The following is a 14,365-nucleotide window of genomic DNA, read 5'->3' on the forward strand; positions in this document are numbered from 1 at the left end:
TATCCTCACTCTCTCCTTCCTTTCCTTTCCTTTCCTTTCCTTTTTGACCTCCTTGCTTCCTTCACCTCCCTCTGTTCCTCTCCCTCTCCTCTTTTCCACCTCCTCCACTTTTTTCTCCCCCTCCCCCAACAGCCACCTCTTCCCCCCCCCTCTCTCTCTTTCTCTTTTTTCCATCCCTCTCCCTAAAATCCACCCTCCCTCTCTCTCACCCATCCCTCCCCTCCTCCCCCTCCCTCTCCCCTCCTCCTCCCCCGCCAGGGAAGAGAAAACAAACCTCTCCTCCCCTCGATCTGATCCTCCACTCTGCTTTTACGCGCCGTGCGTAAAGCGCTTCACTCTGGTGTCCGTGTCCAGAGCGCACGGACGGACGGAGAGAGAGAGAGAGAGAGAGAGTGAGAGAGAGAGAGAGAGAGAGAGCGCAGAGCCTGGTGAAGAGGAAGAGGAGGACGGCTGATGTTTCATTAAAGCTCCTCGGCTCCTCGGAGCGCGTCAGTCGCGGGACACATGGACGAACCCTCCGCTGAGAGAAGGAGTCTGTCAGCTGCTCTGAGAAGGATTGTGTGATTTTATTCCTGAAACAAGAAAAAAAGAAAACGGGAAAACTAAGAGCAGGTCTGGCAACCCGCTCAGACCAGAGTGTGACAGACAGAGCGGGAGGCAGGTCTGCGGGAGCGGACGCGCGATGGGGATTTAAACTCGCAACCCTGCAGCGACACCTTCACACCTTCTGCACCCACCGCGACCTGTGAGCGCCGCGAGGACCCGGAGACACGCAGAGGTCAGTGTGTCACACACACACCCGCACGCACGCACACGCACACGCACGAGCGCGCACTTACTGTAGGGTGTGCAGCGGGGCACGTGCACGGTGGTAAACACACACACACACACACACACACACACACACACACGCACGCACGCATGCATGCTCAAAACCGTTGCGTGGATGTGCACGTGCATACTACAGATGACGACATGCAGCGCGCACCTCCAAGTGTTTGAGTGAATTATTAATGACATGTAATTATAAACACAACGAGGCAGCTGTGACACTCTGTCTCCATGCTGAAGTTGTGGAATGTAACGATGTGATTATTGAGTTCCTGCAGTGATCAATACAGGTCAGGACACTGTGGACTACATTCATATTGACAGCTCCCGGGACAGCTGGAGAGGTGGCAGGGTCCGCCACATGTAAGCAAAGTAAAACAGTACAAACTGTGTTGTGAGTCAGATTAAAATGTTGTTCTCCAAACTACGTAATGCTCCTTTAGGTACAGTTCTGAATCAAAATCAAATCAACTTTTATTTCTATAGAACATTTCATACAAATCAGTGTAACACAATGTGCTTTACACACTCTGAGGCAGTTCATGTCTGTGAGGGTTGGTCCAGGTTCTGCAGGATCGAGGTCTTTCTCCATTCACTCTCAGAAGAACTGAAGAATTTATTCATAAAGCACTTTTCTTTATATTTCATGAAGCCTGTTCTGATTCTCAGCGGGTTGAATACGGCTGACCTGAGCCTTTGAGCCCGACGCTGTAGTTCCTGTCCGGTGTCTGAGAGAGGAGAGGCAGGCGGTGGTGTGATGGTTGGATGCTGGATTTTCCCTCCGGAGACGGAGTTAGTGTTTATTTTCTGAACAAGAGTCGAGAGGAATTTAATCCTTGTCATCCTCACTCTCGTTCCCTTCTTTCCTTTCCTTCCACCTCTCCTTGTTTCCTCTCCTCGGCTTTTATTCCTTCTCCCTGAAGTCCACCACCTCCCTCAGCTCGCCTCACCCCCCCAGAAAAGAGAAAACAGACCTCTCCTCCGCTGATCTCATCCTCCACTCTGCTTCTATGTGGCGCAGAGAAAGTGTTTCACTCTCATCATCATCTACCTGAGTGTCATACTAACGTGTCGTGGTGTCTTTTTAAATGGAAGCAGGATCTTTTCCTCAACCTAGGCGAGCAGTTTTGGTGCCTAAATGACCCGAACACCAGAATAAATGTTGGTTAAGAATGTTTCTGCAAAACCTCAGATCATGTTGAAGTTTCTGTTTCTGTCTCTGTGCTGATGTCCTGGTCAGGTTTGAGCACAGAACTCACTTCTCAGGGTTAGAAAACAAACACGACTACTGAGGTCGTCTTAGTAATATCCAACAGTGTCACTCTTACAAATGTTGGAACGCAACCCAAGTGATTTAAGCTAACTTTAAACTGAGTGCTTCTTTACATTCATTCATTATTTGAAGTTTCTGTTTCTCTCTCGACACGACACTGTGTTCATGCTCTGGTTATTGTGAGGAAACATCATGGTTTGGCTTTAAATACCTGTTTTGGTCGTCACAAACACAGAAAGAGATCCAGTGGTGTCACCCTTACAAATACTGAAACCACTTGGCAGCCTGGTCACTCCACCAACATCCAATAATAAAGTCAGATAATAAACATGGAATATTAACTTGATATGTTAAGTTTGGTAGATGTTTCAACCTCGGTTGTGATTTGCAGAAACGTTAACAGCTAAAAAAGGTGATTTATCTTCACTCCTGTTTATCAGCCTGACTGCAGCAGTGACCTACAAACACATTCAGTTTTATTTGCGTTAAGTTTTGTCTCGTTTGACCAATTGAAACACACGTTACTTTGAGTAAACAGTCGGGATAGTGTAAGAACAAAGCTTGAGTCCTTTTTAGACATTTTAATGCTGAATGAACACATAATTTAGAGTACTCTTACTCCGAAGTTTTACTAGTTTTACTCGAGTAAGATATATAAATACTTCCTCCTTCAGTGTTGTGTGAGGGTTGTTGGAGTATATACAATAACCATCATTATTAAACGGTAAATTAACATTATTTAAGATACATTACATTACATTTTTTTCATTTTAAACAGTGAAATAACTCTAAATGTGCTGTTTTATGTGGTTATCATGAAGTTTAACTGTCTCATTTTAAGGGTGGAATCATAACAAAGCTCAAAAATCACATTTTGCAGATGCATGTTATTCCCAGGCAGTGTTATTATGCTGTTTAATGAGCGAGAGGCAACATGCGCACACGTTCACACAGAAATGAAGCCGCCTATCTTATCCTCTTTCTGATAAGAAGAACCAGAGGACGCTGTTCAAACATTAAAGCACCCAGTCAGTGTGCGATCAGCAGCCTGCAACCGCCTCACATCAGCTCGGACCAACTTCTGATACCTGCAGAGACAAGTCTGAGCCTTCAGGGGAGAAACTTTCCAAAGTCCAGATGTGACCCTGTTATTTGTGCGGCTCGTAATAAAGAGCGAGGATCAGACAGGACATTCAATTCAAATTTTGGAGCTCTTATCTTACAAAGAAATCACATCAGAGGCGTAATGAGGCGTAATGTTTCCCCCGGAGCCGACAGCTGGTGACCCATTTCTAATGATTTATCACTCCGACCACATTTTAATATCTTCACCCTTCGATTCCTGCACTCGCTGTTCCTAGAAATTGAATCAGTGACTCCGAGCGTCTGTGGGGATTATTGGTTGGATGTTGGATGATATTACAGTTTATCCAGAAACTCATCATGTCACTTTTCAGGACTGGACTGCAGGAGTTACCTCACAGCGGTGTGTGCTGGTTTGTGCTCCTGTACAGAAAAAAACAAAAAACTTTCAAGCATTAAGTCTGTTGCAAGTCGTATGTTTGGACCAGAGCTGTCGACTAAAACCTGCAAACAATCAGATTAGATTGAACAGAAAAGTGAAGTCGTCACATTTAAGAGTTGTGGTGGAGAAGCTCTTTATTTGTAAGCTTGTGAATGACCTTTGGCTCTACGTCCTGACTCTGTTTCCTGCAGCGATAAGAGTTTTCCATTGATAGTTGTGTGTGTGTGTGTGTGTGTGTGTGTGTGTGGGGATGGAAACATCTGGGGTTTGAACCTGCTGTTGTGTGTGAAGTGTGCTGAACCTGATTACCAGCTGATCCCAGATATAAATCCTCCGTCTGTGCTGGAAAAAAGTGTCCAGTAGAAAGTTTTCATGATATAATAAATACTGATGCAGTGTGTCAGTGCAGTGGTACCCAACATAAGGGTCGGGCCGCTCTAGAGGGACGCAGGTGCAATCTAAAGGGGGCTTGTGACACATTTCTATCTTTTTATATGAAGTTAACCCAGTTTAGCATCTGTGTTACACTGACTACAGAGGTTTTTGGTGTCATTATTGGTTTTTAGACATGCAGAAAAGTTCTCAGCCAAAACTGAAAGATTCAGACTTTCATCCCAGCTGATTGTGATTGGCAGAAATTGGCAGGAGATTGATGGAAACGATGACGCAGAGCCCCATGTTTGCTTCCCGACCGGCTCTTAGAAGTCATGACGTGTTCTTTCCTACTGTTTTCAAACTAGAATGGGGTCAGCGGCGTTTCCAAAGGTCTCAGTTTACAGCAGATGTATGATCAAGAATTGTGCATTTTAAAAAGTGTGGATGCAGCTTGAGATGCACCGCTTCCTCCTCCAGCCTCCGGGTCGTTTCCAGGCTGATGCAGAGTCATACCGAGCTGTGCAGATTTTGCATTTCCATCACCAGCGTTTCTGAGTCGTTCAGTGTCTGCTGGTGAAAACACAACGTTTCCTGATTGTGCTTCTTCGTGATAGAATATTTTGAATAGCTAAATAACAGAGGAGTTTAATTGTGACCTCAAAGTGTGTTTGCCAAGGAAATAATGGAGCTCTGTGCATGGCTTTTTCCGATAACACTCACGGGGAGGACGAGTGTTTACAGCTGCTTCTCCAGCAGGTCGTCAGTTCCCGACACGCCTTCATTCAGGTCGCCTTGTTGTCGTGGAAATGCAAATACCTGCCGTTATTTGTCGACATTAATGCGTCTGGAAATGTCTTAAAATATCAAGTGGCTTCACGCTAACAGAAGTTAAAACACCACGTTGAAGACGAGTCAGTGATGGTTCATATGACACCTAGAAACTTAAACTGCCAACATTTTATTCTGACCGCAGCTGCAGACATCTTAATTAGAATCACTTTCCTCGTGAAGGTTTCTTAACTTCTCATAATGATGACTTCCCGTCTAATGTCTGGGAGAAGTTCTCTTCTGATACATTTCATTTTGCTAAATGACCGAGATTCTCTTCTGCTGATTACCAGAGCTTGGTTTTGGCTCCAAAATCTGACCAATCAGAGGGCAGAGCGGCGTGTGACCGTGTGACTCTGTGAGCGGACGGCGTCACAGCATCAGAGGACGGCGGTCGCTTCCTCCCAGCAGACGAGCGTATCCGTTTACATGCTTATGTAATCACAAAAGCCTGCAGCTCGCCGTCCTGCTGCGCTGAGACCACACTGCCAATCGCCGTTTAATGGCCCCCCGCTGCGGCCGACACACACACACACACACACACACACACACACACACACACACCAGGATTCAACATTCAGCATGTTTTTTATTGTCTCGCTCTCTCTTTCTGCTAATGAGCGTACCGCCGCTACAGATGTTGGCCAATTACACACTCACACACACAACTTTTCTCCTCGGGACAGGAAGCGTTGAGTTTTTAGCCCCGCCCTCACGTCATGTGTAATCACCTGTCAATCAATCAGAGGGCCCGCCTCCAGTCCTGAAGGTTCAGACCAGGATCAGCAGCACGTGTGTTTTAAAGAGGCAGGCAGTGATGTGCTGTTTCCTTATTTGTCTCCTGTGAGGAAAGGAAAGAAGAGAAGGAGACAGAAGTGTACTGAAGAGGTGACGGGAAAGAAAGGAGGAATTTGAGGAGATAGAGGAGGGCAAGGAAGGGGGAAGAAATAGGTGGTGAAGGAAAAGAAAAGGGACTGAAAACGGAAATGATAAAGGGGTAGGAAAGGAAAGGAAAGGAAGGGGTAGTGTGATAGAGAAGGGGATAGGAAAGGGTAGAGTAGGTAAAGGGAAGAGAAGGAAGAGGTAGGAAGGAATGAGAAAGCAGGAAAGGAAAGTTGCGAGACAGTTAAAGGAAAGAGGAAGTAGGAAAGGAAGAGTAGGAAGTTGATAGGAGTGGTGTAGGAAAGAAGAGGAGGATTATAAAAGTGAAGGTGAGGAAGGAAAAAAGAGCAAGCAGTAAATGAAGAAGATGTAGAAATTAAAATGAGAAACGGGGATAGGAAAGGGTAGGAGTAGGTAAGGAAGAGAAGGAAGAGGTAGGAAGGAAATGAGAAAGCAGGAAAGGAAAGTGCGAGACAGTTAAAAGGAAAGAGGAAGTAGGAAAGGAAGAGTAGGAAGTGATAGGAGTGTGTAGGAAAGAAGAGGAGGAATTATAAAAGTGAAGGTGAGGAAGGGAAAAAAGAGCAAGCAGGAAAGGAAAGAAGGATGTAGGAAAGTAAATGAGAAACGAAGGAAGGATAGGAGTAATGAGGAAAGGAAAGAAGGGATAAGAGGAATGGAGGTGAGGAAGAAAAGAAGAGCTAAAAAAGAAAAGGAGAGGAGAAAGAAGGAGACAACAGCAGCAGGCAATGAAGGAAAGAAGAGAAAAGTATTCCATCCTTCCTTCACTCCTCTCTCTCTCTTTCTGCCCACTAGTCTGTTATCATGTCTCTCGCCCTCTCTTCATCATCCTCCCTCATCCCTCTCTTCTTCTTTTCTCTTTGTGTTTTTCTGTCCTCTGACTGCTGAGAACACGTGGCCTTCATGTCTCTGTTCGTCAGTGGTTTCCATTCTGGCTCGGACCCTCTGGGGACCGCAAAGGTTTCATGAGAGGAGACATGAGTCCTGCTGGGATTTAAAGGCGAACCATGCCAGCAGTGAAAACGGGATAGATTCGCTCTGAGGGGAACAATTCTGATGGATTCAGAACCAGTTGTGGTTGATTCATTTTGCTTCTCAGTGCATATTTAGCTTGCTAGCATGTGCATTTTGAATCAAAGTATTGGACAAATTGAAAATGTTGACCTGATGATGCTGAGGTGTCTGGATGGCAACACATTCTGATTTTTGAATCTACTAAGTGTAGGTTAAATGATGATTAATTGTTTCTCCCCATGTGAGTTAAAGAGTGCAGACAGAGTGAGGCTTACAGCTCCAGGGGTCCTGAAATAGTTTTTCAACTGGTGAGGGCTAAAGGTTAGCAGACAGCAGGCCATCATAAAGTACTAAAACCTGAGACTGGCCCCCGGCAAATAGTGGGAGATGCCCAAACGTTTATGTTCCCATAGAGGGATGGGGAACCCATTTGGGTCATTTTGGGGACAAGACCTACAGTTGACCGCAGCTAGGTCAGATGAGTTAGGGGAGAAGAGTAGGGAAACAGGTCAACTCCTCTTTTAGGCTATTGGATAATATGCCAAAATTAGAAGAAGTGGGTGTTTACTGGGAAAGGGGCTCTAAAGGCCGGTGCAGGGAAAGAAACGGGGGGTGGCACTTGGAAAACCTCCTAAGAGCAAAGGCTGAGGTTTTGAGGAAGCAGAGGGCAGAGCATTTTTTGGCATTGTTTTGTCCACAGATTTGATAATATCAGAATGCGGCCGCTACTGATCAGTACTCAAGGCGCTAGATTTTGTTTCAATAAAGATTGCTTCTTCATTCCACCCGCCTTGCCTCCGCAGACTCCTTTTATGATCAAACTACACGCCGACACCGAAAGAAAGAGAGCCCAGAAACCACAATGCGCTCGGTGAAAAGTTAGAGGATCACCAATGTGATTACAATTCTTTTATCCCCAGATTTCACCAGGTCCGTGTCTGGTCCGTGTCTGATCCACCACAGCAGCATCAATTCAGCACAGAGCAGATTGAGCGAGACAGGAAGTCACACACCAAAACAACATTTAAACATGAGGTTAATTTTCAGAGTAAAACACTCACAGACAGTTTTGACTCGTATCTGCAGGCTTTAGCTCCAACATGTAGGCTAGGATAAGAAGAAGAACACTAGGTTATCCATGCAGCACTTTCCAAACAGAGACAGCAAATACATGAAGATATTTCAGTCAGGGCCAAAATTCTCGATGTGCTGGAGGTGTTACAGTAAAAGTCAGGATATTTCACAAGTCAGCAGGATTCATCCTCTTGGAAACATGACTCCACAACCAATGTGTTGTTATTTCTGTGTGGGATGAAGAGGTGGACAGCTGTTGATCAATGACCTGTATTTCCATCTCTGTAGCATCATGCTAGCACGGCTGAAAACAACTTTTGTTCTACGTTTAGTTCCACTCACTCTCTGTTCTGATCCTCTGTGCTCTCTGTTTGTTCTGTTCTCACAAACCTAAAATGGTTTCTGCTCTGACACACATTAGTGTTTCAGCAGTGTGACAGTTGTTTAGATCTGCCAGTTAAACTCTATATGTTTAATGGATCTGAGCGTCCAGCTGTCTACACTGTGAGACGGAGCCGGAGTGGAAACCTCTGAGTGCTTTTCCTTACAGTCTTAAACAATGTGCAAGGTATGGTCAGTCTTATATTCACTTAACACAAAGAGACGGGTCTTGTTTAAAATCTGCCTGCCAGAAATAACAAACTCTTACTTTGAGGTCTCTCAATACTCAAGAAGACTTACTCTTAATGCATCATCACTCAGCTCATATTTACTGAATTTCATCTTTCATTCCTGTTCCTGCTCTCAGACTATTGATCTGTTGTTGATTCCTCCCTCGTGATGTCTTTTTTCCTCGTCTCTTATCGTCCTTTCCTGCTTTCATTTGGTATCTTTAATCTATTTATTGTCCTTCATTCCTTTTAATCCTCATAATCTTTTTATCTGATGTGGTGTCGTCTTCTTATCGTCCATTTCTATTTCTGTATTTATTTTTCTGTGATTTTGCCTGTTTTATCACTTTTATTCTTTTATTTGTAATGACTCATATTGACTTTTTGTGTCTGCTGTATGTGTCAACTGCCGAGTGTTTATTCTGTAATATCCTCTTCATTGTCTAAGCACACTGTAAACTGTTTTTAAAGGTGCTATATAAATAAAGTTTATTACCATTATTTTTATTATAAGCGACAATTTTCTGTGATTTCCTCTCTACCATCTCTGATGTTTGGTATGTAACACAGATTAATTTAGACAGGGAGTGATTCTAAGTGATTGTTAGTGCTGTATCGTTGTCAACTGGGCGTGTTTCAGTTTCATCCAAGAGGCTTCTTCACTTCTAACTAACTGGATGGGAGTTGCAGGGTTTTGTGACCGGTGTGCTTCTGGTTTGAATGATGCTGTGACACCGGACCTCTTTTGAGACAATCTCCATTTATTCTGACAAAATAGATAACAAGCAGAACCTCCATGTAAATCGTACTGTCCACTCGAGCTCCTATACAAATAAAATGCAGATAAAGATAGCGACAAACCCGGAAGTTAGTTTGGTTTGTCATAGAGTCAAGCTAGCGATTTTCAACTGTTAAAACCACTATTTTGAAATACAACTCTGTTAACATGTATACATTATTAGACAGGAACAGACATGACAATAAAATTAAGACCAGAAATACATATAATAAATAAAGAGAAACATTAGGATGGTTCGGGATTATCAGCTGAATGAAATAAGGTCACCCACCTCTCCCGCAGGAGAACTGTACAAAAGGGCAGAGGTGGGGGGCGCAGGAAGCATTTATAGTGGGGACCACAGAAGAAGAAATCAAAAAGGAGGAGCTCCGAGCTACACACACAGTCTGCACTGGATTTGGAGGCATTTTCTTGTCAGGCAGTAACAGATTTTGTGTAATTATATACATATTTCATTAACCTCACAGGTTGACCCGGTTACACTTTTAAACTCTGTGTGGGAGTGTCCTTACAGAGTTGATTACCCAACAGGCCTTCAAAGACCTACAAGTGGCCCTAACGACTCTGAAACTCAGAGCTCAAATGATTCCTTAGCGACTCTGTAAGGACACTCCCACACAGAGTTTAAAACCCTGCGACTCCCCTCCAGTTCAGTTAGCACTGAAGAAGCCTCTTGGATGAGATGGCGGACATTGTGGGGATAATGACAACATATCTATGTAGTTAATGTCTGGACATACGGCAGATGATGTGGAAGTCAACATTCGGGGAATGTGAGGACGTGTTTGAAAAGCGAAGTTGCGATAATGACATCACATTTGCTGTATTTGCTAAAAATAATTGAGTGTCTATCTCAATTATTGGCAAATAACTGTGTCCACTCATTAATTGATTCCTCATGTGAATACTTATATATGATGTATCTTCCTATACACGTCTTCTCCCTTTGTTCTCAGTCATCTTGTCCTCTTCTTAACCTCTTTATAAATCCTCCTGTCTGCCATTCTGTCTTCTACCTCTCCTCGATCGTCAGGGGAATTAATTAAACCTGACGTTATTATCGAGGTTACAGCCGACTCCGACGTTCAGCCATAAAATACCGTGTTCATCTGCTTATCAACAGGCTGGTACACACACACACACACACAAACACACACACACACACACACACACACAAACACACACCAGGGCTAACAGTGCTCTGGTGGCCATATGGCCCTGGCTTCCCTTCAGTATTTCACAGGTCCAAATAAATTGATTCATTATGGTGCTTACTGGAAGAAAAGCAGAAGAAACCCACACATCATTATTTTTTTTAGACATATACTGTATTTACACACACACACGCACACAAACACACACACACACATTTACACACACATTTCACAAATTCCCCACCCCCCTCCAACAAACACAGCACACACAGTTTATTTTCGCGCGGGCAGACTCTGAAGCTTAATGAGTTTTTCAGAGTCGAGGCATTAGATCTTTGTGTGTGTTCCCGTAGATCGATGACATGAACTAGGCTGTTGTTTTTTTTTTTTGCCTGCAACATCCTTGTTTCTCTTTCCGCACCATCACTCACTGATTTAAAAAAACACAAACAGTAAAATGTGACAACAGTTCATAAATATTGCAGATTTGTTGAATGTAAAAATAAAAACAGGTCCACATCAGATAGTCTCACATGGTCCAAGGTCAAATGTATTAACAATACAACTGAATATAAACACTTTTAAATATTCAGACGCCTGGCAAAAGAGTAAAAGTAAAAGGGGTAAAAAGTCATCATAGTTTTTATTTCCTTCTTGACACGAACTTTGTGCGCGTCAAACAGTCAACAACGAGGTGGACAAACAGACTGATCAAAGAGCAAAACACATAAAACGACAAAAACTTACATTGTATCCACATTTAGGGCTTTTAAAACTGATATAAACTTTATATTACAATGTAAATTTAATTGGCTGCATGATGCGTCAGTCACTCAGAGGCTGGAGTGTTAGTGGCTCAGGGGAGAGTGGGTGATGTATCTACATGGTCACTCATTGGCTGTTGTAGGCTGTAGGACGGGCGTAGAAGAGGACAGTTTATGGTGCTGACCTGGCTGCGATGCATCAGCGCACCATCAGCAGCTGTAAACACTGCAGATAGTTCAGATTTATCCTTTCAATCTTCAGCCTCAGATCAGTTTGAGGGATTTAAACTGACATTTACATCCTGCTGCCAGGACCTCCTTCCTCCTATTCTCTCCTTCCTCCTCCCCTCTCCTCCTCCTCCTCCTTCCTCTTCCTCCTCAGTTTAGTTTCCCTTCAGTCGTCTCAGCCTTATTGCCCTGATAGATCCTGATTCACCTGACTGTCAGACAGGTGGCCTGGAGGGGAGACCTCTCTCCATCTTTTCTTCCTACTCCCCTTCTTACTTTCTCCTCCTCTCCAGTCCTGTCTTCCACTGTTCCCTTTCCTCTTCCTCATCTCCTTCTCTTCCTCCATCCTCTTCTTTACTCCCTGTCTTTCCTTTTCCCCGTTCCCTCCTTCCTCGCTTCTTTTCCCCTCCTGCTCTTGCTTTTCCCTTCTCTTCCCTCCCTTGCTTCCTCTCCCTTGTCCTCCTCGCTTCCTTCTTTCACATTCTTCCCTCCTTACTTCAGTTCCTCCCCTCTCTCCCTGTTATGTCCCTCCTTACTTGTGTCTTTTTCCTCCCTCTCTCCTTACGTATTTGCTTCTGTCTCCTTCTCTCCTCACTCTTCCCTTTTTCCTTCTTGCTCTTACTTCCCCTCCTTCCTCTCCTCCCTGCTCTCCTCCTTCCTGTCCTGTAATCACTTTTGTATTCGTCGTGTTTCTCCTTCCTTAACAAACAGCTTAAAACACTTTTGTCTTTCCTCGTTCGTCTCATTCTTTCTTTCCGTCTCTTTTCCTTCCTGTCTGTTTCTGTTTCTCTTGTTTCTTTAAATCACTCCTCCACTTCTACCTGACTCACTGTCATCAAGCTGCTCCTCCAGAAAAATTGTTTTTCACCTGTTCAGTTTCAGTTTTTCGGTTCCTCTTCTTTTTTCCAATATCTCCCCTCAAAAACTTAAAGTCGAGCAGCAGCAGCAGCAGCAGCAGCAGCAGCTCGTGTCTGTCTGCAGCAGAAACACTGTATTCAATGTTTAAGATTCAGTCCACCCACACAGGTGTCTCACTTCACCTGATGTAGGAGTGTACCGACCTTTGGACCGACATGTTTTCTGTGCAGTCGGACGGAGAAACCTCCACCTTCATCGCCCTCGTTAGTTCATCAGGTTTGTCGACCTGCGAGCTGCAGATTAGCCAGCCAGAACGACCTGAGCAGGTGTGTCTCACCTCTCACATCTGGGTTTTACACAGTTTTGTCTCCTGTGGCGTTCGATCCACTCGCTGCTCACTGACCGGAACTTCCTGCTTCAGTTTGACTCAATTATTTCATCTCAGCTCACTCACTGTAAAGCAAAAGTTTGACTTCATGAGCGACTGAGTGAAGATTCAGCAAGTCTATTTCCAGAGAGCTGAAGCTGGACAAAACCCAGCTCCATAAATCCCTGATGTGCCGTCAGACTGGATTTCATTCCCACATTGAGTTTAATCAGGACTGCTTAGAGATGGGATCTTAGTTCGGTTGACTGATTGACCGCCTGCTCATTAGCTTCACTTGAAGATCATTGAAAGCTGACAGGAAATGCTGTAATATCATCGTGTGTTAGCCTGCCAGCACAAAATTGAATTTTGCACTTGATTATGTGAAGATAATAGACCTCGACGTCCTCTTATTCTCTCTGTCCTAAAACGTCCGACTGTTCTTTGAACATGTACCAAAAAAAATGGACAACTACCTTTTAAATCAGATTATCTATGAAAAAAAAAAAGAAAAACTGGTCCAACAGGAGCTTTAAAGTTCTGATTATTTGTTCCTTGTGTACCGATAACTTTTGAGGTCGTTGACAGGAGCTCCACCAGACAACAGAGCGTGACTTGACTGAATACTTGTGCTTCTCTTTTATACATTTAACAAAAACCCAAAGGTCCTGAGTCAGTTCAGCTCGACTAAACCTCTGAAATGCTAGACAAGCTGTTTTATTTACCGGCATCCACTCGCACACAGATACTCAGTCACTCTCTCTGAAGCCCGCTCTTCTCTCTGATGCATTCTCCCTCCATTTAGCTGCACACCGCCATTCCCTGATTTATTCATCACTCCATTTTCTCACCACCCTGTCAGTCGCAGCACCTCTATTTTCATCCTCGTCCCAGGGAGATCAAGCAGAAACAGGCAGAGCTGAAACATGCTTCACTGAGCGCTTTCTGCATGGAGACATCAATTGTCAAACTCCAGCTGTCTGGAAGATTGAAGTTCTTCAAGTTCTCACTGAGAAGATAACAGCCAAGTCATTTCCCCCTCAAATCATTGGAAATAATTGTCGTCTGCATCAGCAAGCTAACAGCATGCACACTGTGATGCGTCCACCGACATCAAAGCCAAATTTTGGATCAGATTCAGTTTCATTGGATGAACTGCTCTGACCTTCCATGGAGAGTTTGCTCAAGCAAAGCGTCCTAATGGCAGCCGACTACTCTTTAAGGGAACAGAAAGCCGAGAGTCTAAATTGAGGATGCTGCTGCATCTGGTAGAGGCCACTGAAAAGTTTTTGGGATTCTGACTTTTTTCCTCAGAATTCTCTCAAAATTCAAGTCCGATTTCTGGGTGAAAAAAGTATAAATTCTGAGAATAATGTTAACATTTCATCAACATACAAAACTAGTCATGTGTACAGTATTGATATGAAATATGTCTTAATATTTGACTTTGTTCCCAACTCCACTGACCTGTGGTGTCCCCCAAGGCTCTATTATCGGCCTCCTGTTGTTCTCTGTTAACATGCTTTTACCAGGTCACATAGTCACCATCACAACTGTCCCTGTCATTGTTTGACACTCATTTATCTCTAAGTGGAGCATTGGACGTGCCACAACTGTCTTCCGGGAAATGAAAATAAGTCCTGAATAATTGTGTTTGGTCCTCCGAAGTCCAGAAGCGTCTCCAGCCTTTCACAGCAGCGTGGAACCTGAGTCAAGTCTGTGATATTGAATTCTAAATTGATACTATTGAGGAGCTTCTCTAAA

General features: G+C 44.0%; 1 protein-coding gene across 1 annotated transcript in view; it reads left to right on the forward strand.

Annotated features, from left to right (window-relative positions):
• The first annotated feature begins 268 nt into the window (after positions 1-268).
• The window catches only part of npy2rl (neuropeptide Y receptor Y2, like), a 50,980-nt gene continuing 36,883 nt past the window's right edge, over positions 269-14,365 (forward strand). Inside the window, exon 1 of the mRNA XM_030430738.1 lies at positions 269-778. The gene's annotated coding sequence lies outside the window, so the exon portion shown is untranslated. The remainder of the gene's footprint in view (positions 779-14,365) is intronic.

Source organism: Sparus aurata, chromosome 10 (assembly GCF_900880675.1).
Source record: "Sparus aurata chromosome 10, fSpaAur1.1, whole genome shotgun sequence".
Classification (NCBI taxonomy): Eukaryota; Metazoa; Chordata; class Actinopteri; order Spariformes; family Sparidae; genus Sparus; species Sparus aurata.